The sequence below is a fragment of the Cynocephalus volans genome, chromosome 2 (assembly GCF_027409185.1).
Source record: "Cynocephalus volans isolate mCynVol1 chromosome 2, mCynVol1.pri, whole genome shotgun sequence".
Lineage (NCBI taxonomy): Eukaryota > Metazoa > Chordata > Mammalia > Dermoptera > Cynocephalidae > Cynocephalus > Cynocephalus volans.
The window spans coordinates 171,734,825-171,759,744 of record NC_084461.1 but is presented as its reverse complement, the minus strand read 5'-3'; the positions used below and the strand labels follow the sequence as shown (position 1 = coordinate 171,759,744).

Sequence of the window (24,920 nt, the reverse complement as noted above, 5' to 3'; positions counted from 1 at the left end):
ACAGGGAAGACAGAGGCCTACAGCCAGGGTCTCCTCCCATGTGCCAGAGCCAAGGATGGATGTGTCTCTCTTTTCTGGGTTTCAGGGCACTGCTTTCCCTCTTCAGGCCTCTCCAGACAGCTGTCTCCTCTAGTCTGCTTACTATCTCTTGGACAACTCCTGCTAAGGACCTTCAAGTCCATTGTCCTCTGCCAACCCTGTCTGCTCTTGTGCTCCCGAGGGATCTCTCTGTCCATTCTCTTCTAACTGGTCAGCCTCATTCCTGTTTCCATTATCAGATAACTCAAAAGCTTCTCTCTCTACCTCAGGCTTCTCTTCTGAGCTACAACATGCACCTTCAGCTGCCCGTGAAAATCTCCATGAACAGGACCATGAAAAACATTTCTACAAGTGAACTCCTGAACTGCAATCCTCACCCCCTTTCCTCCCAGCCTGCTCTGCCCCCTGCAGTCCCAATCCTGACCCCACCAAGCTGCTCAAATCAGAAACTGATCCTTCCCTTTCATCTCCCAAATCCAATTTCCTATGGATTTCTTCTATTTCTTTAACATCATTTTATCTAAAATCTGTCCCTTTTCTTGACCACCTTTGCCTGAGGTCAGGTTTTATATCTTGCCTACTCTGACAAAACAGCAACCTAACTGGTTTTCCACCTGCAGTCTCAACCCAGTGGCTCTCCAGTGCTCTATCAACACCCTCAGGCACAGATTCTTCTTCTGAAGCTGATATCCACTCCCTCCCTGCTCAGGACCCTGATTACATTACTCTTGCACTCAAAATCTTTCAGCGGCTACCATCACACTTAACACCAAAGGCCTACACTCTGACCTACAAAGTCCTATAGGATCTGGCCACCTGTTACAGCTCCGACCTCATCATCTACTCTCTCCTCTTCACTCTGTTCTAGCCACACTGGCGTCCCTAACAGTCTTTAAACATGTTAGTCCAGCGCTGTTCAATATGGTAGCCACTTGCCATGTGTGACTATTTAAAGTACCTAAAATTAAATGAAATTAAAAATGCAGATGCTCAGTTGCACTGGCTACGTTCCAAGTGCTCAACAGCCATGTGGAGCTTCTGCACTAGCCAGCGCAGATACATAACACTGTCATTACTGCAGAAAGTTCTGTGGACAGCACTGATCTGGTCCCTGTCTATCCTTCTAGTCTAATCCCCTGACAGATCTCTAAATGTACTCTACTCTCCAGCCATACTAACACAAGCTGCAGAGCTCTGAAATGCTTCACATTCCTCTGCGTCCGTAGAATGAATCTCTCTCTTGGGTCCATCACTTAGCATTCCTGTGCATACCTCATGACACAAATCAGCATGATCCCTCTGTGAGAAATTCCCTAAGCCTCATGTCGCCAGAGTTTACTCATCACAGCAGTGGACTGCAGTATTACACTTGTGGTTAACTTTCCTATTACATGGCGAGCCCCACAAGGGCAGGGACAGTGTCTTCTTTTTCTATTTTCCCAGTGACCGGTGCCTGTCACACTGGTGATGAGCACCACTGTTAGTTATACAAACAGATGGAAACAGGAGATACAAAGATAAATCAGATATGAACATGGGCCTTAAAGAATTTATAATCTGACAGAGAAGATAAAACACACACACACAAAGATATTACAGAGTAAAAATGCCTGCCTGACAAAAGGGGAAAATCACTTTAATTAGTTCAGATTTTAATATGGTGTCCACACTGTACCATGTACCCAAAATTTAGGACCATTTGTGATTTAAAAGTTTACACAAAGTGTTAAAAAGTATGTCAATTAACTAGGTGTTTAAATGAATTTTAATGTGTTTTTATAAAATAGCTATCTTTTAGCATTTGAATATGGTGAGATTACTACATTGCACCTTGTATTCCAATGGCTTATTAAATATTAAAAATATCCATAAAAAGGTAAGATGAAAATGTAGGTAAATACTTACATAATCTCAGAATGAGTAAGGTTTTTTTTTTCACAAGTAATATCAATGTCTCAAATCATAAGTGAAAGAAAATGTCTACACATGAATCTAAAACTTCTGTGTGTTAAAAAAAAAAAAGAATAAACACACACACAAAAGAAAAAATAAATAAAAACAAATAAAAACTTCTGTGTGCTTCAACAAAATACCTCTGCAAATACACACAGCTTGGGAAATGTACATGTAAAACTCACAACAAAAAGTAAATATCCTTTACATATAAAAAGTTCTTAGAAATAAGAGAAACACTGGAATAGAAAAATGGGTAAGAAAAAAAAAAGAAAGAGAAAAATGGGCAAGGATAATTGGAAATTAACAAAATAAGAAATATAAATGTCTGGTAAAATGTAACTTCATCAGTATTCAGAGAAACAGAAATAAAAACAAGACTTGATAACTACCAAATTGGCAGAGATTAAAGTCTGACAATGCTTTACTAACAGTGCTGGGGACTAAAAAGGTACTCCAATGCTGTTGGTGAGAAGCTGAACAGGTACTAACCATCTGGGGGGCCTCTGGGTAACATACATGAATGTTTCATATGTGCTTACCCTCTGCTCTACCTACCACACTTCAGAAACTCACCCTTAGGGAACAATAGGGTAAATTCATTGAAATTTATATAGGATGTTCATCATAATACTGAGCATAATAGCAAAACACTGTTACTAATGTCCACTATGAGGGTGGGTAAAATTAAACAGGGTACTTTTCTTCAACGGAATACAATGTTACTTTTAAAGGTGATGATGTAGATTATATTTACTGACACGGAAAGATGTTCATGATATATTAAGTGAAAAAATTTTATCATGCATTGGGGGAAAAATGGCAGGAGAGAAACCAAAATGTTAACAATGGTTAGTTATTTGAATAGTGAGATAACGGGTCTTTATTTTCTTCCCTAGGCTTGCCTATCTTTTTCAAAGCGTATAGATTAATTTTATTATCAGAAGAAACAACAGAAGTGTTTTTAACGAGCTCCCTTTGACTGATGATATCTTATTTCCAGCATCAAATCCTCTTTTGGATAAGTTGAGAAAGCCTGTCTTAAAAACTCATGACATAGGAATTCCGATCTGAACATTTAAAAAAATCCATGATAGTTATGTGATAGCTGAACTAAGAACCAAAAGAAAAGTTTCAGGTAACAGCTTAAAATCATGGTTAAAGGCAAACTGGTCCTTGGGGAAGAAAGGTCTTTAACGACTCAATGATCCATACTGAGGATGGTATGAAAAGGAATAACAAACCCAAATTTCAAATACTAATATCCAGGAAATTACCAAGAGAAGAACCAAAGGCAATGTTAAATTACATGGATGCTTGCTAAAAGAGGTCAGAGTAGGCACAGTGAAGCCAGCTTTAACAGAGAAAGATTCCTGGAGGTGGAAGGTAGATTGGATGGGGGTAAGAAAGGAGAATACACTTCCAAGGAGATGTACCATTAGAACTATCACAGTATACTTAGGAAACTTTATTTCAGCTGGTGTTTGTCTTGGGACTTTTTTTTGAGATATATGAGGTTTTGACCAAAAGGATAAGTCGATGTTATTTAAGTTACAAAATTTGTGTTTAAAGGCAGAGAGTAAATAGGACAACTTATAATTTGCTTAAGTGATTACTTTTATTCAGGACAAGAGTATGGCCGATTACTGTCTAGCAGCCAATATATGGTAATTTGATATTGAAATGTAAACTCCAATTTTCCCTGCAGCTAAGAATCTTGCTATCAGAGCTTTAAGAGGCAAACTCTCAGGAATACTACATAAAACTGCCACGTTTTAAAAAGGCTTAAATTGTGTTAGACCCATCACCAGAGAGACGCAGCAACTCTCGTGACTTCAGCTAGTGGTGCCCTCCTTAGCTGAACATTGTTTAGTGAAGTGGAGAACATCTGGTCATGGGCCCATGTCTTTGTCTGTCAGTCTCTCACAGACAATCCTAAGGACAACAGTGAAAATAATGCAGGTCAGCCTTAAAGGCAAATGGCTCCTGGGGAGAAGAATGCAGGATGCAGTGGAATAGACATTATGGAACTCTCGAGTCACACGCAAATAAAGTCGCAGACGAGTCTGGCTCTGGAAGAGCTAGACCTCTAAATAAGAAAAGACCAGACGACATGAAGCTGCTGCAAAAAAGAGTAATCTGAAATCAAAGGATTACAAAAGGACCTGGAAAAACTAAAGATGCTCTCCAGCACTTCAGCAGAGTTTTGTAAGAAATAACTGTCCTGAGCGTGAAGGGAAGGCTGCCAGGGCACATCACTCAGCTGTGGCAAAAGACGCATCACGACAATTTGATTCATTCTTTAAGAAGAATGCAATAGCTGCACTTAAGATACATCTTTTCGGCAATATTTACTTTAAAAATTTTACCTTTATTTTTCAGTATCGAGTAGTAAACAACCTCTTCCTACCTCTTCATTTGCAAAATTCTGGTCCCCATTTTTAAATGGTCTTTTTCTGGTCAATTTCTTCTTTCCTCCCGTTCCAGTTCCACATCCCAAGCTTGCTGAAGCCCTGTCAGGGCAAACTCAATTAGCCCACGTCTGGGGTCACAATCTTTTGCTGAAAACTAGTATCACCTGTAGAATTTTCCAGGTCTAAGAAGTATATCAGCACCAATGAGATGACCTGGTTCTCAACTTTGATGACTACTTCTTTTGTCAACATACTCTTATCATTCATTGAGCCCTTTCAACTCTTCCTCAAATATTCCATTCATCTAAGACGACCACAGCAGACATCAGCACTTAAGACAGATCTCTTGGTGGGTCACTCACCTTCTGCCTACACTGTGAACACCACTCTTTGTAAACACCTCTTTTTAAAATACTGCCTTCAAAATATGACCAGCTCAAGAAACTTCTGGAAGCCTACGGATCAACACCAACTTCCCTATGTGGTACCTGAAACCTTCCATCCATCAAGTGGTCCCATTTCACCAACCTGTTCTCTCATCAGTCTGAGATAACATCTCTCTGTTCTAAGAGGTGGGTCTCTCCTCTCCCAAGTTGTTGTCAGGCTTGCTTCTGGCCTTTAATGATGCCACTTCCTCCTAAAAGCTCGAGGAAAGACTCATATTATCTTTTAATTCTATTTTTCCACAAACTTTCTAAAGTACCCTCATGTGGCCTGCTCTCAATATTCCACTTCTTTCAAAGCACAGGTCAATATTTGTCAAGAGTTAACTTGTTATTTCCTAAGGTTTTCCCACACTCTGAATCTCCTCTTTATTCATGTGTAGTCTATTTTAAATAAACATGCTGAATAAATATGTAGAGAATATAAATCCTTAGATCAACTTTCATTTTTATCTCTTCTCCCTAGACTATATACACAGGGGCCGAGATCATACATTTCCTACTAGGGCTAGAAGGACGTAAGCCACGGATTCAATATGCAACAAATACAGATTATATATTTATGTGAAAGTAAACAGAGAAAAAAACAATTAAACTACTTATACAAATTAGTACTCCATTTTACAATTCTGCTAATGTGCCATACAGAACAAACAAACCTGATAACAAAGACAAGATAATATCAAATATAACAGAAAGGATATGATTCTTTCAGGCCTCTCCAAGGCAAGACATTTAGGAATTTTCATCATACAAAGCAGAACACAATAAAGACTGCGATGTGAAATTAAGCGGGGATTTGAGTCTCTAATTCAGGCTCTTTCGTAACCTTTAGTTTATTTAGCATGGAAGTTCTTGAATTATAAAGTATCTCTTTTGTTTCCTTAGTGATAAACGTTCCTTAAAAATGTTCTGCACCAGTGTTCAGCTAACTGGGGTCTGGGGACACCTGCCGGCTCTGGGACATAGTCTACAGAATGAGAGACCTGTCCTTTTAACAGGAGTCCACGCATCACTCAAGTTGACAAACACTGCGCCCAATCAGCTCCATTTTCCCAAGGAGAAACCTAACACGAAAGTGAGCAGAGCAAGGCAAAGCAGAAACGATGCTGCTGATCGTGTCAATGTCACGACCTAACGCGGCAGGCCGGCCCCGGGTCCCGGTGCAGCATCCCGTGTCCCGGGTTCCGCCCACACTGCGTGCGAGGGAGGAAAAGTCCAGCGCGGCCCGCGGCTGCTCGCTCCTGGGGCCGGGGTGGGGAGCACCTGCCGCGCGTCCCAGGCGGCGGGGACGGCCCGCGGGGGTGGGCGGCCCGCGGGGAGGGCCGGGTGCGGGGAGAGCTCCGGGCGAATCCTCGGGTGCCCGGGGTACCGAGGCTCGTCCGCGGCCCGTTCGCCGCCCGCCGGTCCGCACGCCCCGGCCGTCCTCGCAGACGCCGCCCGCCTTCCCCTGGTCCGCGCCCGGAAGGCGGCCTCACCTGCTCGGCAGGCCGGGGCTTCCGCGGGCGGGCGGGCAGCATCACGGCCACCGCGGCAAGCAGGCGGCAGCGGCCGGGACAGAACCGGCCCCGGCTTCCTGGACGTTCCGCTCTTTTCCGGGAGCCGCGCCCCCGCTTGCCAGCCCTCCCGTCCCCGGCGTCGCGTCACCGCGTCACCGCCAGCTCCCGGAGCGCGCACGCTGGCGGCGGGAGGGCACGCGCCGGGGGGCGGGGCCTGGGCCGCGGTGATTGGCGTCTGAGTGCGCGGCTGTTCCGCGTGCGCGGCTCCGCGCTGTGAACGCGAAATGTGGAAAGCGGTGGAGCGGTCCTCTCTGTCCCAGCCAGTCAGGTTGTCGCCCGCAATGTGCTTGTGACATTGCAGTTCATCCTCCCGGCAGTGCTCCTAAGGATTATGCAAAAATAACACGTGAAAACCGAGCAAGACTTAGGCTTAGTGCTCCTCAGCAGTAGCTGCTCAACTGTGGACATTTTCACAACTTTGCCAGTAACGCTCCCTGGGGAAATGAAGGCTTACACCCACTCAGTGACTCTCTTGAGGTCCACGTAATTCGTGAGAGGTAGGGCCCGGATTTCATCCTTGCCCCTAAATTGCATGTGTTAGAGACAGACTGTCCCCACACCCCCAACACTCACAGTGGTCACGAGAAGAGATAAGGTGAAGAGCACTGTTCGTGAGATTGACCCAATGGCCCGTTCTCTGCTCGAGGCCCCTCTAGAGCTCTAGCCTAACAGTCAGCTAACTGCCTTGGAGTCACAGAGCTTTGCCCTTGAGAGCTGGAAGAGACCTTGGTTCTATCCATTTTCCCCGCTTTTATACAGGAGAATACACTGTTGCCCGGAGACAGAAAGTGACCAGCCAGCCCAGTCACTTTAAAACGTTGGACAGAACCGGTGGTTCTACATTTTAAGGCAGAATCCTTCTTGGTCCGGCACCAGCTTGGGTCACCTCCTCCTCCAGGTCATGTTTCACCCCTGGATTCAGCTGCTGTTTAAGCAGGAAGGCTAGCAGTGACCAGGGCCTTGTGTTTTAGAAGTAGATACTGACTTTTTAACATTGTTCCACGTTAGAATCATGAAGTCGCAGAAGGTTGAACGAAACTGACTGTAGAAAATATCTAGTCCCAAGAGAAGTTGAGTGTCTGGATCAAGACTCCCCGGAGGCAGAGCAGGGAGCAGAGTTTCTGACTCCTGCTTCAGTGTTCATTCTTGGCAAGCTGTTGCTATAAAAAATTACCAACTTGGATAATTTACACGTTAGAAAATCCTGTGACGAGTATTCAAGGTCAGCACTGAGAAGCTGAAGTAATTAGCCACCAACATGCTGTGATTTTACGGTCAGGCTCCCTCGAAATTATTTGTCCTACAAAATCCTTACCAAAGGACTTTGAGATGCTGTTTGTATTATGGCAGTCTCTTTTAAGGAAGCCTCTACTACAATTTCTAACTGGTATGTGTTATTACACCATCAGTATTTCCTGATAATTCATGTGTATCGATTATCTGATAAGAGCTAGGACAGATGAGTGGGGAAAAAAACCAAGTGTTTTTCCTCTGTTTTCAGACTACCATCGCACACAAGTCTTCTGTGACCACATGTGTGCGGGTTTTTCTCCATACACCAAGCAAGCAATCGATTCTCCAGCCAACCCCAGCTGGGTGTCCTCCAATTCAATTCCTATGCTATCTACCTGGAGATAATGTCAGATCCCACAGGTTGAGGGCTCAGTCCCCAAGACTGCCCTCAGCCCCACTTTAGATGCCAATCTCAAGCTCCAGGTTGTTTCACCCATGCTTCTGACTAACTGGCTGTAAATGAGTATCCCACGACCCCTTCCTTGTGTTCAATTAGTTTGCTGGAGTGGCTCACAGAACTCAGGGAAACACTTACTTATGTTTACCAGTCTACTATAAAGGATATTACAAAGGATACAGATGAAGAGGTGCATGGAGTGAGGTGTTGGGGAGGGGTCCAGAGCTTCCATGTGCTGCCTGGGCGAGCCACCCTCCAGGAACCTCCATGTGTTCAGCTGTCTGGAAGCTCTCCAAACCCAGTCCTTTTGAGTTTTTATGGAGACTTCGTTACATAGGCATGATGGATTAAATCATTGGCCATTGGTGATAAACTTAACCTCGCTTCTCTCCTCTCCTAGAGGTTGGGGGTCCTGCCTTGGTCTTTCTGGTGACCAGCCTCCATCCTGAATCTACCTAGGGGCTGCCAGTCATCAGTAGGTTGACCTCTAAGGTCCTTTCCAGGTATAAAATTAATGATTTCTAAGAGGCAGAAGACTAGAAACAAGTTTTTCCCCTTTTTCTCGTTCCATTGTCCTCTCTGCTATGGCCTGCATGTGCCCTTCAAAATTTGTGTTGAAACTTAATAGCCTCACATACCAGCCAGCTGCCAAAAAAAAAAACAAAACAAAAAAAACAATACCCAATGTAATAGCATTAAGAGGTAGGTCCTTTAGGAGGCAATTAAGTCCTTAAAGGAGCAGTAAGGGCTATTCTGGCAAAGGCTCAGAAGAGAGCTCTAGAGAAAGCCTCAGTCTTAGAGATTATCCAAGTGACTGTGATCAGAATGTTGGTAGAAATATGGACAGTAAAGGCCATTCTGATGAGGTCTTAGACAGAAATGAGGAATGTCTTCTTGGAAACTGGAGGAAAGTCCATACTTATTACAAAGTGGCAAAGGGTATAGCAGAGTTATGTTCATGTCCTAGTACTTTGTGAAAGGCAGAATTTAAGAGCAATGAACTGAAATATTTGGTGGAAGAATTCTCTAAGCAAAGTGTTCAGGGTGCTGCTTGGTTTCTCTTAACTGCTTGTAGTAAAACACAAGAAGAGAGAAACAAATTAAATATGAAATTTATAGTTAAAAGAAAAACAGAATTTAAAAAGAGTTGGGAAATTCTCAGCCTGGCCAAGTAAAGAATGAAAAGCTGTGTTGGAGAGAAAATAACAGAGTGTGACCAAATGAACCTCTGATAAGGAGATTAATAGGAAGCCAGATGCTATTTGTCTAGATGGAAGAATGACCCTGAAGGCATTTTAGACATCTTTGAGGCTGCCACTCTCATATAAGGTTAGAGTGCCAGAGTCTGAGGTCAGAACAGTTTCACAGGTGGTTCCCAGGGTGCCTGCAGGACATCACCATTCCAGCATTTGCTGCCCGGCACCACCTAAAGCTTCTGCTCCCTGAATTCCAGTGCATTGCTCTTCAACCAGCATAGCTATGGCTTAAGAGGGCCTGGCGTGGTTCAGGCTGCCACTCCAGAAAATATAGGTTGTGAATCTGGGCAGCATCCACATGGTGCTAACTCTGCAGGCACACAGAGTGCATGAGTTATGAAGGTACGGCTCCCTCCACCTAGATTTCAAAGGATTTCCTTGGAGAGCATTGGGGCCTGAGCAGAGAGTTCCCATAGGGCAATGTCTAGTGGAGCTGTGGATTAGACACATCCTCGAGGACCAGGAACTATAGAGCCCCCAGAATGCAGTGACAGCCTGGGAAAGCTATAGACATATGATTTCAATGTATGAGAGCTATGGTGTGGACTGCACTCAGCAAAGCCATGGGGGTGGGCTGCCCAAGGCCTTGGGGGCTCAGTTTCTGCCCCAGTATGTTTAGAAGGCAGGACATGGAGTCAAAGAAGATTATTCTTCATGGTTGCTATGTTGGGCTTTAGGCTTTCTTGGGACCTGTTATCCCTTTCTGCTTTTCTATATTTCCCTTTTGGACTGAGAATGTCTATCCTATGCCTGTCCCACCATTGTATGTTGGAAGCCCATAACTTGTTTGATTGCGTAGGCTCATATGTGGAGCACAGTTTGCCTTAGGATGAATCATCCCTGAGTTTCATCCATGTCTGATTTAGGTGAGACTTTGGGCTCTGGACTTTTGAGTTGGTTTAGGAATGAGTTAAGACTTTTGAGGCTATTGGGATGGAATGAATGTATTTTGTATGTGGGAAGGACATGAATCTGGCAGGTCAGGAATGCTGTAGTCTGAATGTGTCCCCCAATATTTATATGTTGAATCTCAATGGCCAATGTGATAGTATTAAGAAGTGAGGCCTTTGGAGGTGATTAAGTCATGAGGGCCAAGCCATCATAGACGGGATTAGGGCCTTATTAAAGGGATTGAGGACATGAGTTTTCTCTCTTTCTTTTTTCCACCATTCATCCCCTTTTTGCCTTCCATTCCTTGTGCCATGCAAGGAGCTAGGCAGTACCATCTATGAGGAACCAGACACCAAACCTGCCAGCACCATGATCTTGGGCTTCCCAACCTTCAGAACTGTAAATAAATTCCTGTTCTTTATAAATTACCCAGTCTGTATTTTGTTATAGCAGCACAAATGGACTAAGACACTCTCCTCTTCCTCCTCCTTCTCCTTCTCCTTATGAAATCAAACATAAAATAGAAAAGCACTTTTCCTTTATTTTAATTAAACTCCTGATCTTTTAAAAAACTGTATATTTGGGAGCCTTTATAAATGGATTAGGGCAGATGAACAATACCAATGTTTAAAACTCAAACAATTCTTTTGAATTATCTTTCTGAAAAACCCTCTGCTATGGTCTAAATGTTTGTCCCCTCCAAAACATATGTGGAAGCTTGATCCCCAATGTGGCAATATTGAGAGGTGGGGCCTTTGGGAGGTGATTGGCTCCACCCTCATGGATGGATTCATCCACTCATGGATTGACGGGTTAATGCATGACTGGGTTATCACCAGAGGGGCTCTGGTGGCTTTATTAAGGAGAGCAAGTGAGCATGTTAACATGCTCTTGCTCGGTCCTCTCACCACGTGATTCTCTGTGCCACCTCGGGACTCTGCAGAGTCCTCACCAAGAAGAAGGCCTTCACCAGATGCCTTCCTTGGACCTTGGACCTCCCAGCCTCCTAAACCGTAAGAAATAAATTTTATCTCTTTATAAATTACCCAGTTTCAGGTATTCTGTTATAAGCAATAGAAAACTGACTCCAGCATGGCAATTACTTGGAATTCTGTTGGCTTTGCTCCCAAATGTTTTAACCCATCATTCCTGGGATCCTACATTGGCTAAACTGTCCCATCTAGCAGGGAGCCTAGATTGGCTAAACTGTCCCTGTCTGGCACCACACAGTCACCAGTGTGTGGGTGTGGAGGATTGTGGGAAGGTGACTGTGGTGCTAGATGTCATGTTAGCAAAAGAATCACGTAGCCCTTGGAAATAATGAATCCTATTGCCCTTCCCTAGCCCTGTCTGCTTTCTGATGCATTCATGCACAGACCAGTTTTGAGTGGCTTGGTTAATAATCCTATATATTTATACAGCATGTCTTCAAGGAGAACATAGCATTTTACAGACATGACCTCATTTATGAGCCCAGCATTCCTAAGGCAGGGAATGGGCCAAGAGAATTCTTATTTTATGGCATTCTTTTGTGGAGAGAGAGAGCACTTGAGATCCAGAAAAAGAAAGTGACTTGTTCAAACCAACATCAAAATTCAGGATTTCCGTCAACCTTTTCTCATCAAAGCGGAGTGATCAAGCTGTATCTTGAAGGAGTCGTATGGGATATGGATCCATTAAACACACACACACACTCACACACACACACACACACACACACACACACACAGAGAGAGGTAGTGGACATGGTTGCTTTTGCTACAAAGAACTTGTCTCTCTATTTTTGGTAACAGTAGCTCAAATTTCCAAATGAATACACTTATCTCATACTCAGTCCATTTGGGTCAGATAATATGACTCTGGCTTGGTTAAGCAGGGTAATTTCACCCCTGATCACTAGGATTGGCACGTGAATCAATGCTGTTCTGATCAGATCTAAGCCTATTCTTCAATATCAGCTTCATCTGCAATCAAGATATTTTTGTTTTAGTATAGATTTTATTTTATTCCTAAAATTATTCAGACTTAGGCAGAGAAGCAGAGGGTTATTTATTGGACCACTTGAGCTTCTACACTTCTGTGTTCCTTCCTTACTCCAGATAACATACCATTCTGCTTCTCAGCCTCCTTCATTAATTTCCCATCACCTTTAAGTTAAAGTTGAAATTCCTGAGCAAACCCACTCTGGGGATCACTGGGAGTGGTCAGATGTCATTGACAGATCAGCCTCACACTCACCTCCAAGTGACACCTCAAGGCCGTGACTGAGCAACTTTCAACTTTTCAGTCAAACACTTCCCCATATGTATTCCCTGGGTTCTAATACACTTAACTACTTCCTTGTTCTCAGGTTGTGTCTTGTTTTCATGCCTCTGTGCCTTCGCACATGTTTCCTGTGGTTGGAATAATCTTCCCTCCTTTGGCTGCATAGAAAACTCCTACTAATCCTTAAATTTGCCCCTCAGAAGTTACCTGTCCTTAGCTGGTCCCAACCTTCCCAGGCAAGAAAGTCTCTTTCCTTAACAGCTCTCAGCACCATTGTTTGGTATAACCGTGTTGGTCTCTGCTACCATCTGAGTGATGTCGGAGGTAGGGTCTGGTAGGTCTCAACCAACCCAATAGTGTAGGTCTCAACCAACCCAATCCTTTTACCAGGTTCTTGACTCTGCCACAGGAAAGAATTCAAGGGCAGAGTCTCAGTAGAAAGTGAGAACAAGTTTAATACAACAGATAAGAAATACAGGTTCCACACAGAGAGTGTGGCATAGCTCCAGAGACTGAGCAGGGCCCACACCAAATTTAACACAAAAGCAAGAAATACACACTTAAAGTTCAGAACAGAGTGTAGGCTGGCTCAAGAGAGTGAGCAGCTGCTTGCTGAAAGTAAGTTTGATACAAAGTAAAGTATACACACCTCAGCCATGGAAGTGCGGGTTGCCTCCAGGAGAGTGAGCAACAACTCGGCCTTCACCTGGGATTTGGCTTTCATAGTTTCTCTATTAATGATTATTCAATTAAGGGGGTGGTTCCCAGTTATGTAACATTTAGTCTTGCACATGCTCAATCAGTCTCTGCCTGAAGCATGTTCACTGGTCAGATCCTATCACATGAACCAGGCATAATCAAGAATATTCTGTGCTCTCTATTGAGCATGCCCAGCCACTGGATAGGCATAAGCCAACACCTTGTGGTCTCATTTTCCCTGCATTGATGCTGAAAATAGGTCTAATTATCAACAGTAACTTTCTTCTAGGGGTGAGTCAAAAGGAGAAGATTGAAACCTTGGGGAATGGCTTGTTACCCAGAGGTGTGTCCTGAAACCTGAGCCCATGGAAACTGAGCACCTCCTATATTATGATTCCTCTGTGTATTCCCAGACTGGAGCAAATAGGAGTTCAATTTAACAAATACATTCTGTGTGCCATGCTGTGCTCATGCCACACCCTACAGAGCTAAGAAGACTCTGGCTACCTTGCCTTCTTCAGGCAGAATAGATATCACCTTCCTCCTGCAGCAATTCTTCCCTGTTTGCCATGTCTCCAAACTCCTCCTTGGTGGAAATCCATGCTGTATTTTTTTGAAGAAGATGCTCAATAATGTCTATTTAAACTGAATAGAATTAATTTCATTCTGTGCAAGTTGGGCTAGCAGCTTCATCTGTCAGAGTCTTTGAAATTCATATTTTGTTATCTAACATACTCATTATCCTTCTGAGCTTTGAATAAGAGTTATTGGCATACACCTCATCTCCCATCCCTCTCCCGTTAGACTCTAAGCTCTTTGAAGACAGGAACTGTGTCTTCAGCTCTGTACCCTCCACAGTGCTTAGCTCAGAGGTTGGCACACAGGAGATACTCAAATCATGTTTGCTGAGTGACTAGTGAAGGAATGAGAGAGATTACTTTCCTTCTTCTTAATCAGAGGGAAGCATCTATGAAGACAGATGGAGCTTGGAGAGAGAGGTCACTTTTTGGTTTACCACCCTTCAAAATCACTGAAAATCAGGGATGGAAAAGGGAGAGAGAGCATTGATCCAGAGATAAGTTTTATGTCTCCTCACAATATTCTGACCCCACGTGTCCTGTGTGCAAAGCAGGAAATTCCTTAGAGATTTTGGATTTGGATGGTCCATTTTCCACTTGGGTGTTGCAAAGGAAACCCTATTTTTAAAAATGTTCTCATTTCAGTTGGAATTGGGGAGGGAGAGTCAAATATGGCTTCTCAACCGAACATCTTCCTCTGTGATGTTGAGTAATGCAACCCATCTGCTTTTGCAGTTGACCTCCCAGCAGAGGGGGAGACAGGTAGAGACAGGTGCTGCTGCTCCTCAGGGCCATGCTTAGTTTGGTGAAAGTTTTCCAAATACACAGAGGGTGTCAGTTCAGGCTCAAATGTGGCCCCCCAAAGCTGACGCCACTGGGAGTGACCTGTATGTGCAGCGGGCCGCCGGCTCCCCTGCTGGGGAAGAAGCTGGCCTCCTGACCTGCCAGGCTGTTTGTTGTGTTTCTAAACAACACATTCAGGTCCTGCTTCCTCAGCAATGAGTCTGTTGCTCCGGCAAGGTTTTTACATTTCTTCCTGCTCTATCCCTTAATACAATCGTTAAAACAGAAAAGGTAATATAAGAAAGTAAAGTAGAATATTTACCACGCCTTCATTTTCTGGTACAACACCTACCGCCTGGATAGATCCCTTTACTTTTTTGTGATCATGGCATACCTGTGTATGAGGGCAGAGAGTATATTTATTTTCATACCCTTTAATTACTTGGTGCTTGTGCAATACCTAATACATAGCATGTGGTCAATAAATGTTGAGTGAATGCTATTTTATAATATGCTGTCTTCATTTACCATAACAAGAACATTTTCTATGTTTCTATAGTATAAATAGTAGTAATTCTAAGTGTTTCCATAATGACATGGAATCATTATTTGTTAAAGGTCTCTGTGTGTTGGAATTTTGACTTTCCTTTGTTGTTTTTGTTGCTTTTACTGTTATAGATAATCATACACATTTTCATACATATTTCATTTAGCTCCTTTGGAATAAATTTATCCTAAGGATAAATTCCGAAGAATGGAATCACTGTGGTCAAGAGATATGAACAACTTTATGATTCAATGTGTATTTCATAAGGAGCCAATGCTCCTTGGTAGAGAGGATCCAATGTGTGACCTCTCCACACAACATATGCATACATCTGTCTCTAGAGCATGTCCCAGTTTACAATGGGGGGCACAGAAGCTGCCTCCAAAAGCCCCTAACTTAGACCTCTTTGATTTTTTTTTTTTTTTTTTTTTTTTTTTTGGTGGCTGGGGTTTAGGGATCTGAACCTGTGACCTTGGTGTTATAAGGCTGCGTTCTAACCAACTGAGCTAACCAGCCAGCCCTCAGACCTCTTTGAAGAGCCTGAAAACATTCACTGGAGGCCAGGGGCACTAGTGACCAACTCCATTTGGTGGAATAGAGTAGGTCTTTTGGTGTCTGAGTAATAAAATAGATTATTAACAGAAATAATGCCTTTCCCCCCAGGACCTGAAAGAAAATCCAAAAACATGATCCCTATCAGAAGAGCAAAGCCTGTGAGAGGCAGTGTAGGTTTGGGCAGCCCTTGCTTTAATGTTAAAGAGACTTCATGATCTCAAAGCCTAAGGGACACATCCATTCATAGTTTCTATTGTTTCTCCAACAAACTATCACAAACTTAGTGGTTTAAAGCAGCAGCTAAAATTGAGGTATCAATAGGGCTGCATTCCTCTCTGGAGGCTCTAGGGGGAAGTCCATTTCCAGCTTCCAGGGGCCACCCACAGTCCTTGGTTTGTTCACTGCCCCTTCCTCCATCTTCAAAGCCAGCAGTGTCAAATCTCTGTCTGACCAGGGCCTGGAAAGGTTCTCTGATTTTAAAGGACTAATGTGATTACATTGGGCCCACCTGGGTAATCCAAGATAATCTCCCCATCTCAAGATCCTTAACCTTAATCACATCTGCAAAGTCCATTTTGACGTGTAAGGTAATGTATGCGCAGGTTCTAGGATTAGGACATGGACATCTTTGGGGGTGGGAGAAGAATTATTCTGGCTGCCACAAGACCTACAATGGAAATGTATTTTTTTAATTTAAAAAAATATGCATTCACAGAACACAGTACATTATTCATCACTTGTATGTAGCAAATGACTAAATTGTATAAGTCAAGTATGAAAGTCAGTATGAACTCAGAGAACTCTCTTCATCAGAGAAACTTCTCTGGGGTGCTATGTAGGCTGTCCATCACCACTGACATGGAGGCTGGGCCTGCATCTCTGAGCCACTGAAGCTGCCTATCTCCCTTCTTGTGTGAGTCCCAGCTCTGCACAACTGCCTGCTGCTGTTGGAAGGTGGGGCTGGAGCAGAGATGTCACATGCCACCAGGCAAGGAGGGAGGGGAGGAGGGCAGGAGGGAGGTCCTAAAGGTGGATCTGGGGGATGCCCCTCTTTGCTAGGCTGTTTGAAGGGCTTCCTTTTACAAAGACAGCATTTTCTTCCTTGGTGGTCCTCATCCATCTGCCTCCCCAGGCTGCAGGATTTTGTCTGCTGAGGTCTTGTATTCAGGAAAACTTCCCCTGGAGAGGCTCTATGTTGAATGACTCTGCCAACAGATGCAGGGGTGTGTGTGTGTGTGTGCGTGTGTGTTTTGGAGCTGCAAGACTCAAAAAAAACTAGCTGAGGTTTTTTTTTTTTTCACTTGTGACTAACAGGAATGGAGACACAAAGGAGAGTAAAGAGGGGAATTCACATTTCCCTCCGGAATGCTTGGAAGGTGAGGGTGTGGGCTGAGAGAGGCCCTGAGCTCAGGGATATGGATCTGAGCACAACATAGGCAGCAAAGGAATTCCTTTTGGGATGGGTTCTGGGACCCACTACAGCTGGCTCTGAAACGTGGCTCTTTGCGGACCATGAAGGCACATTGGCACCGGATCCCTTCTGAGCCCCACAGTGAGACTTTGGACCCACCACTAGATGGCAGCCAAGCTTGTGGCTGTTCACTGCGGAGCAGCAAGGCGGGCCAGGAGCTGTCCTGAGGCCCTCCTGTGGGGTTGGTCCTGTCTCACGTCTGCGCAGGGACGTGACAGAGTTCTATCTGATAAGACATAGCCACTTTCGCCCCTGGGTTTGCTTCATTCCATTGTGCTACCCACCAGGGCTAAACCAGGAAGTTTTCACTCTGTTCTCTGAATCCCAAAATAGGGAAATTAAGGTCGTTTTGTTCCTGGGGACTCCTAACAGGAAAAGTGCATCTTCTCCAGTGAAAACCGATTTGTTTTGTAATTGTAATTTATTTATTTGTTAATAGGCAAAATGAAGGCAGGCTGACTTGGTTTGAGGTTGGGCTCTTATTTTCTGGGCCAAGTCCTCTCTGGGTCTTTGCTTTCTCACTTACAGAAAGGAAACTAGTAATCCCTGCCTTACAGGGCTGACTGAGAGTAAAATGCAATAATGATGTATGTGTGTAGCACAGTTTCAGGCACTTAGTAAGCATTTTCTATGTTGTTTTACTCCTGATGGACCAGGGGCTCTGTTTATTCACTTTTGTACATTCTCTGCTGTCCCAGTGTGTGGCATGTGACATCCTCCACGCGTGGTTTGAACAAATGAGCACAGCAGCTTACGACGGAGCTTGCTGTCATAGATTTTAACTGACTATTCCCCTGTTACTGAAACACCCAGTTTTGTGAGGGTTCAGAAGGTTATATGACACAACTCCCGCCCGTGGGTTCTAAAAATCTGACTGGAGGAGCCATGATGAATTAAAACGCATTTAAGAGGGAACACAGAAACTAATAAATGAAAAGTGACTGAAAACGTATGCTACAGACTGTTCATAATTAAGGTTATAGTTCCTCAAACAGGGCTCAGTTTCTCAAATTCTGACACTCCTGGTGTGAGTGTACATCTGGATTGTTTGTTGATAATAGTCTGTTTGTCAGAACCTGGGTTTGTTTTTAAATTTATTTTTTATTAGCATATTCATTGTTACAAATCATACCTATTCTTTAAGCCCCTTAGCCAATCTCTCCCCTTCCCTCTCCCCTCTGCCCTCTGATAAACCATACATTTGTTCTCCCCATATGATAGACTGACTGTCCCTCTGTTGGTCTGTTGCCTAGATGATCTGTCCAGTGCTAAGACAGGTGTGATCAGGTCCTCTCCTATTATCATAAATTAGGTGCTTCTTCTAGTACTCTGGAGTTTGCTTTGTGGAAAGAGAGGACCTCTTTTTTTTTGGTCTCCGCTGGTGCCTCTCCCTGTGTCAATGCAGTTGAGAGTCTGGCGTGCCATCTGCACGGTGACTGTGACTGCTGCTACAGAGACGAGAAGCTTTTGTGGCAGCCGTGGCAATTGCAGTGGCTATGATGGGCTGTTGGTGTGGAAATGGTGTTTTTGGTGTGCTCTTTACCTGGCTGCAGCTGGGTTTGGTTTCCCTCAGCTCCACACCTCAGGCCGCTGATGGAGCTCCAGAGGGTGGGGGTTGGTGGCAGCAAGACCCTGGGAATTTTGATGGGGAGGAAGATGACTAATTTTGCAGCAGGGACATTTTGTCTAGAAGGCAGACCTGGGAATCCAGTAGGCATTGTGAGAGAATCAAGCTCCCAGGGTTGGGATGGAGGTGCCTGGAGACTGAAAAAAGGAACCTAAAAAGGGAAGTAAAAGGACGTTGAAGACAACATTTAGCTTCTGCACCATCTGGCCGATGATTTCTTTCTCTTTCAGGATGTGAATAAATTCATCAAATTTAAATCTGCAGGCTACCTTAAAAGTGTTCTAGCTTGATCTCACACCCAGCACAGGAGTCTTTATATAAAATCTCTGGCTAGAGGCATTCAATTCACTGCTTAAACACTTTTATGGACAGGGAACTCACTACCTCGGGAGAAAGTCCACTTCTTCATTAGACAGTGGACTTTGTAATTATTAACCCCCAAATTTCTTCTAGCTTTCACTTCCCGGTGCTTCTTCTGTCCTGGAGCTATGCAGATTAGATTTCATCCCTCTTCCGGAGGTCTGTTCTTCAAATTGCCAAGAGCTGCTATCACATCTTCCTTAACTTTTTCTACAAAAACTTCCCCACTACCTTCAATCATTTGTCAGATAATCCCGTGCCCCTCTCAGACCACCAGTCCCATGTCCGGAACTAAAGGATTGAGCAATCACTGCCAGGCACCTTGCACATTGGCTTCCCGCTATGTCATGACACAGCGCTAGATGGCATGATGGCCAAGGCCCCATACTAGTACTCAGGGTACACAGGACCAACGTAGCAGTTGCCCACTTCAGTGCCAGCCCCATCATGCCTCATATCCCTGTTTTCCTCGGTGACCACCAGAAGTGCACATCCTGCTTCGGCAAGGATCCGCCGTCACCCTGACCCTCATCCTTGTCCTCCTCTGAGTGCACCTGATGTGGACATCCATGTTTTGCATGTCCAGTACCCTGTCTTTCTTCTCTGGATGAACAGCAAAGCAGTTTTCCTTGGAGAAGCCACTTCCCTACTAGCAAACATGTGGTTCTGGTGGGTTCTGCCCACCAGGCCTGGCCACTGAGAGATGTATCCACACTATCCACAGTGATTGGTTCAGGTTGGGGTTTCACTGGTGCGAAAAGAGAGGCAGGCTCTGAGAACCATGTCCATCTCCTGTTCTCTCTTCAACCCAGTCCAACTAGACTTCCATGCCCAATACTCCAACTAAAATTGCTCTTGGGTTATGGTCTCAGGTGACTGCCCTCTTGCCAGATTCTGTAGTCACTTTTCTGTTCCCATCTTACTTGCGTTTTCAGCAGCACTCAATGTGGTAGTCCTGTCCCTCATTTTCCAAGTGACATCCCAAACTCTTGATCTTCCTCTGCCTTGCTGATTGTTATAGAGATTATATCCAATTCTCTACCCTTCCACCTCCTTTATTTCTTTCATAATACTTATTTTATAATCATCTTGCTTATTTTTTAGTTTATTTTTAGTCTCTCTCTATATTGTCCAGAATGTAAATTTCTTTCAGAAAAGAATTCAATTTCTGTTGTCTGTATTGCTCAATTGGCACATAGTAAGTGCTCAATAAATACGTTTTCAGAGATAACTGTACCATTTTCCCAGACCTCTTATCATCCAGATCACTTTTCTCTTGGTATAAATACCCAACTTAGTCAGTATCCCTCTAAGAATATGGCCAGTTTGGAGACCCAGATGAGCATAATTACTTTGGCCCCTGGCAAAGATTTTCACATTGACCTAACTCTAGTTGGGCTCCTCTAAACTTTCTTCTCAACTAAGCCCTCAATTTTGGGTTTACGTGTTTGTTTCTGCTCAGTCCAGTTTCAGCAAGAATTGCTGGGTCAGTTTAGTAAAAACTCATCAAAGTCCTTATCCCCTGACACTGGATATCTTAGCACCCTGGCCTGCCCTCAGCAATAATTCTGTTAAGTTGGTTTAGCCAGAATTTCCCCGTATTAGTCTGTTTTTGTTGCTTATAGCAGAATACAAGGAACTGGGTACTTTGTAAGAAAATGAAATTTGTTGCTTACAGTTTCAGAGGCGGGGAAGGTCAAAGGCCAGGGAACACATCTGGTGAGGGCCTTCTTTGGTGGTGGCTTTATAGCAACACAGGGGTCTCACATGGCAGAAAATGGCAGAGCAGAGAGAGACATAGTTCCTCATGTGCTCTCCTTTTAAAGCCCCCAGAACCACGCCCCTGACCACCCGTTATTAATCCATTCACTAGGGCATGGTCCAACAATCTAATCACCTGTTCAAGGCCCCACCTTTCAATTACCATAATAGGGTTTTCCTCCCTCAACAGTTATAGTGGGGACTAATCTTTAATGTATGGACTTTGGGGGACACAATTCAATCAATCCACAGCACCCCCTAAACCCTGATGTTTCCTCTTGGTAATTTTCCATCCACTGATCACCCCCCCCCCACCCTGCTCCTTGTCTGTAAATCTCCACTTGTCCTTGTAATACAGAGTTAAGCTCTATCTCACTCCCCTACTACAAAACCCCATGGTAGTAATCCCCCTGAAAAAGACTGCCTTACTGTCTTTAATAAGTGCCATGAATTTTTTTTTCTTTAACAACCCTATAGTTCTATTAATATAGACTCAAATCACTGCAGCTCTTTGGCAGCCATGTCCAAAGCTGTGCTATTGAAGTGCAGTGTAAACAATGCCCCCTAGAGTTGTGCAAATTGGTGGCTCCCTATGTTACATTGTTGAGCAGAACTAGAGGGGGAGTTAACTGCATTTTCAAAATCTTTCTAATAGATATGCTATTAAGTCAGTTTTCCTCCTTTCTGTATGTAGTTTCTTTTTTTGGATAGAAAAGAAATCTTCATAGTTCTTCCTAACAGAGAAGAGTTTTGCTTCATCCTTTAGGTCCATTGAATTTGGAATCTTTTTTTTGTCATTCAACAGATCTGAAAGCTTGATAAGCCTGCTCTCCCGTTAGAGTCAAGAATAGAGACCTGAGATGACCTGATAGAGAATCTCCCCTTCCCTCGGGCTGATATGAATAAAAGATCAATTCTCTTTAGGCTCCCTTTACTATATTATCATCTTGTGCACTCCCAGAACTCAAAATACTTGAAAAAAACAGGAAAGTTTCAGAATAAAAATTATCCCACTAAATCATATGTAGAAGGAGAATTGGACCCAACACACTGGGTTTCAATTCTCATTTTTTTGAGGGGATGGGGCAGCTGGCCTGAATGGGGATCCGAACCCACGACCTTGGTGTTATCAGCACTATGCTCTTCCAAGTGAGCTAACAGGGCAGCCCACAACTCTTATTTATTGATACTTACCAGATCTATGAACTTGCACAAGCCACTCAAATTCTCTTAAGTGAAATAAGCCTCATCTGTAGAATGAGTACATAAACACTCTTAAGTCTTGTTGCAGGGTGCTGGATGAGTGACTCTCTTGAGGTTCAGGAGTGCTTGAGATTTATATTTCTGTGACACCCATGAAGACAGATCCTCATCACGAATGCAGTGGCTTTTTAGCATCTGCTTTAGTGAGATTTATAATAGTGAAAAAGTGAGGAAAAAAATCCCCATAACCACCAGTAAGAGATAAATTGTGATGCACACACACACACACACACACACACACACACACACACACACACAACGGGCCATTTTGCAATAATTAAAAAACACGGATTCTTAGTGATATGAAGGAGTAAGTGAAAATGAGTGAAAAATGCAATTTTTATATACAAAATGATTCCAGAACATCATGGAAAAAAGGGAATATATGAAAATGTCAAAGTGGTCATTTGGGGTGTTGAGATTATTAATCATTTCTTTATTTCTTTTAGTTGTCTCTATGTTTTAACATTTTTACAATGAGCGTGTACTACACATACAGTAGGAAAAAAATAGAAAACATTTTGATATGCCTGATATACGTATTATAAATTACATGCCTTATAAATGCTTATGCCCTGTAACTATGTGAATTCCATTTCGGGGATTCACCCTAAGAAATAACTCAAGTTACATAATATGCTATAATAGAAAGATGTTAATGTGATGTTATGCTTAATAGTGTAAAAATGGAAAGAGTCTAACAATACAGTAATAATTAGAGAAGATGACATCATCTAATTAAAATCAAAGGCAGACTTTAAAAATTGTGTGTAAAGTTTGTAATAAAATGAATGAAATTATGTTAAGTGAAAACCTAGAATAAAATTATATTCTTATTACAACTATGTTATTTTTAAAAAGAAAAAAATACATTAAAAATAATCAGGAATACAGAAAGGTGATTGTTTTGGGTGGTGAGACTTAGGGTAATCACGAAATGTAATTTAGACTTTTCTACACTTTCAGAATGTAATCATATCTTATTTGTGTAAATAGGAAAAAAATATACAATTATTTTAAAGTACCTGCTCCATGGAGGGAGACTGGGGAGTGAGCTTATCTCTTTCTGGAGAGCCTCCCAGAGTTGGGTGGAGACAGAACTGATAACCTGCTGTTTTAATTCAAGGACCCAGGGCCCCCAGTTACACCCACCATCAAACAGAACACACTCTCTGCCAGCCAGATGCAGCCTGGGCCCCTGAAGGTCCAGGTCAGGATGTGGGTCTCTCCCAGGGATGCTTGAGATCTCCAGAAAGAGAGGGAGAGCGCCTTCTACCAGCTCATTCTTCTCCAGCCTGCCCCAACCACAAAAATCCCCTTGTGAGATTCACGGCCCCTTCTGCTACTCCTTCGCTATGGCTGCTTTCGTCAGCAGCACTTTGGACAATGAAGATGGTGCTGGGTGATAGTAGCTTACTGAGTTCCCATGACAGGCCAGTCACAGGACATGGAGTATTGCAGTGAATCTTCACAACCTGAGGTACATACACACCCAGAGTGTATTATCAAATTACCATACTATTATCCTCATTTTACAGCTGAGGAAACTGAGACTTAGAGATGAAGTAATTTCCTCAAGATCACACAGCTGGTAAGTGACAGTTCCAACTGACTATCCCCAAGTCCATGCTCTTAATTGCTGTCTTGGTGTAGGTAGAATGTGCAGCCCATGTCCAGTACTGTCTGTTTGTCCTGCTGCAGGTATCACTGCATTATTTAAACTGGGTATGGCTTTCTTTACATCGTTCTCCAGCCACCCTTCTCCCCCAGTCCCCTGAGATTTGGGGCAGCTGTTTCAGTAGCGCACATTGTGTGTGTGTGTGTGTGTGTGTGTACCTATCTATATCATACACACACACAGACTTCAATCATAGCTTCTCAGTATCCCACTGAATGGCATTCAACCCTACAGAGATAAAAGTCATAAGGCTCCAGTGCACAACGAGTGTATAAACTCTCAAAGTGTTCCATGTGTTTGTCATGGCCCATGTTGGCATCCCGTGTGGGGCAGAATGTGCCTGACTTTCCTCTGTATAAGCTTACAGCACTTCATACAGTGCTTGGCCCATCATGTGGATTCAATAAAAGTTTTCTGAATAAATGAATTTTAAAAAACCCCAGAAATGAATGTTTTAGTGACATCACAATCCTAATGTTTGGTTTCTCCATCTGTAAAATTCAAGCAATTATATTCTTTCCCACTAGACTGAGAGCTTCTTAAGGGCAGGGTATTGTGGCAGATAGGGTGTACTCAATCAAGGTCAGTTGGCTAGAATGAATTCCCCTAAACTCCCACAAGGGGCTGAGAATGGGAAAAGCAAGGCCTAGAAAATGCTCCCACATTTCTTAGAGAAAGACACTTTGCTGATGTGGAATTACTGACACGGAATGTGCTATCTACCACCCAATTGCAGAATGTCCTCTGCAAAGTGTGTGCCTGAGTCCACAGGAAAGAGGTTGCCACTGAGAGCTGGAAGCACGCACTGTCCTGGGGAGGTCCTAGGCCAGCCCCCAGGGAGCCAGCGAGCAGAGGAAATCAGCAGCATCCTCGCTCCCTCAGCCTCAGAGCTGGGCTTCAGGACTCTCTAAAGAAACTTGGTCAGACCTAGACCCAGCTTCCTTCTGGGGACTGACACCTGGCCATTGTCCTGGCCTTCTGCTACTACTTGCTGGGTACCTACTAAGTGGCATAACTGGAATGGGCTGCTGCTGCTTTTCAGCATAAGCCCTGCTAACTGCTTTGCATGCTAGTCTTTGGTTAAGGAA

At 43.6% G+C, this 24,920-nt stretch overlaps 1 protein-coding gene across 3 annotated transcripts in view; it reads right to left on the bottom strand.

Annotated features, from left to right (window-relative positions):
* Positions 1 to 6,486, bottom strand: part of ENTPD4 (ectonucleoside triphosphate diphosphohydrolase 4) — a 29,149-nt gene extending 22,663 nt beyond the window's left edge. For 2 of the 3 annotated variants that reach the window (XM_063086491.1, XM_063086493.1), the window contains exon 1: positions 6,328 to 6,486. The gene's annotated coding sequence lies outside the window, so the exon portion shown is untranslated. Of the gene's footprint in view, positions 1 to 4,934; positions 5,003 to 6,327 lie in introns of those variants that run through there. The other variant, XM_063086492.1, reaches the window with a different exon arrangement.
* Positions 6,487 to 24,920: the final 18,434 nt, after the last annotated feature.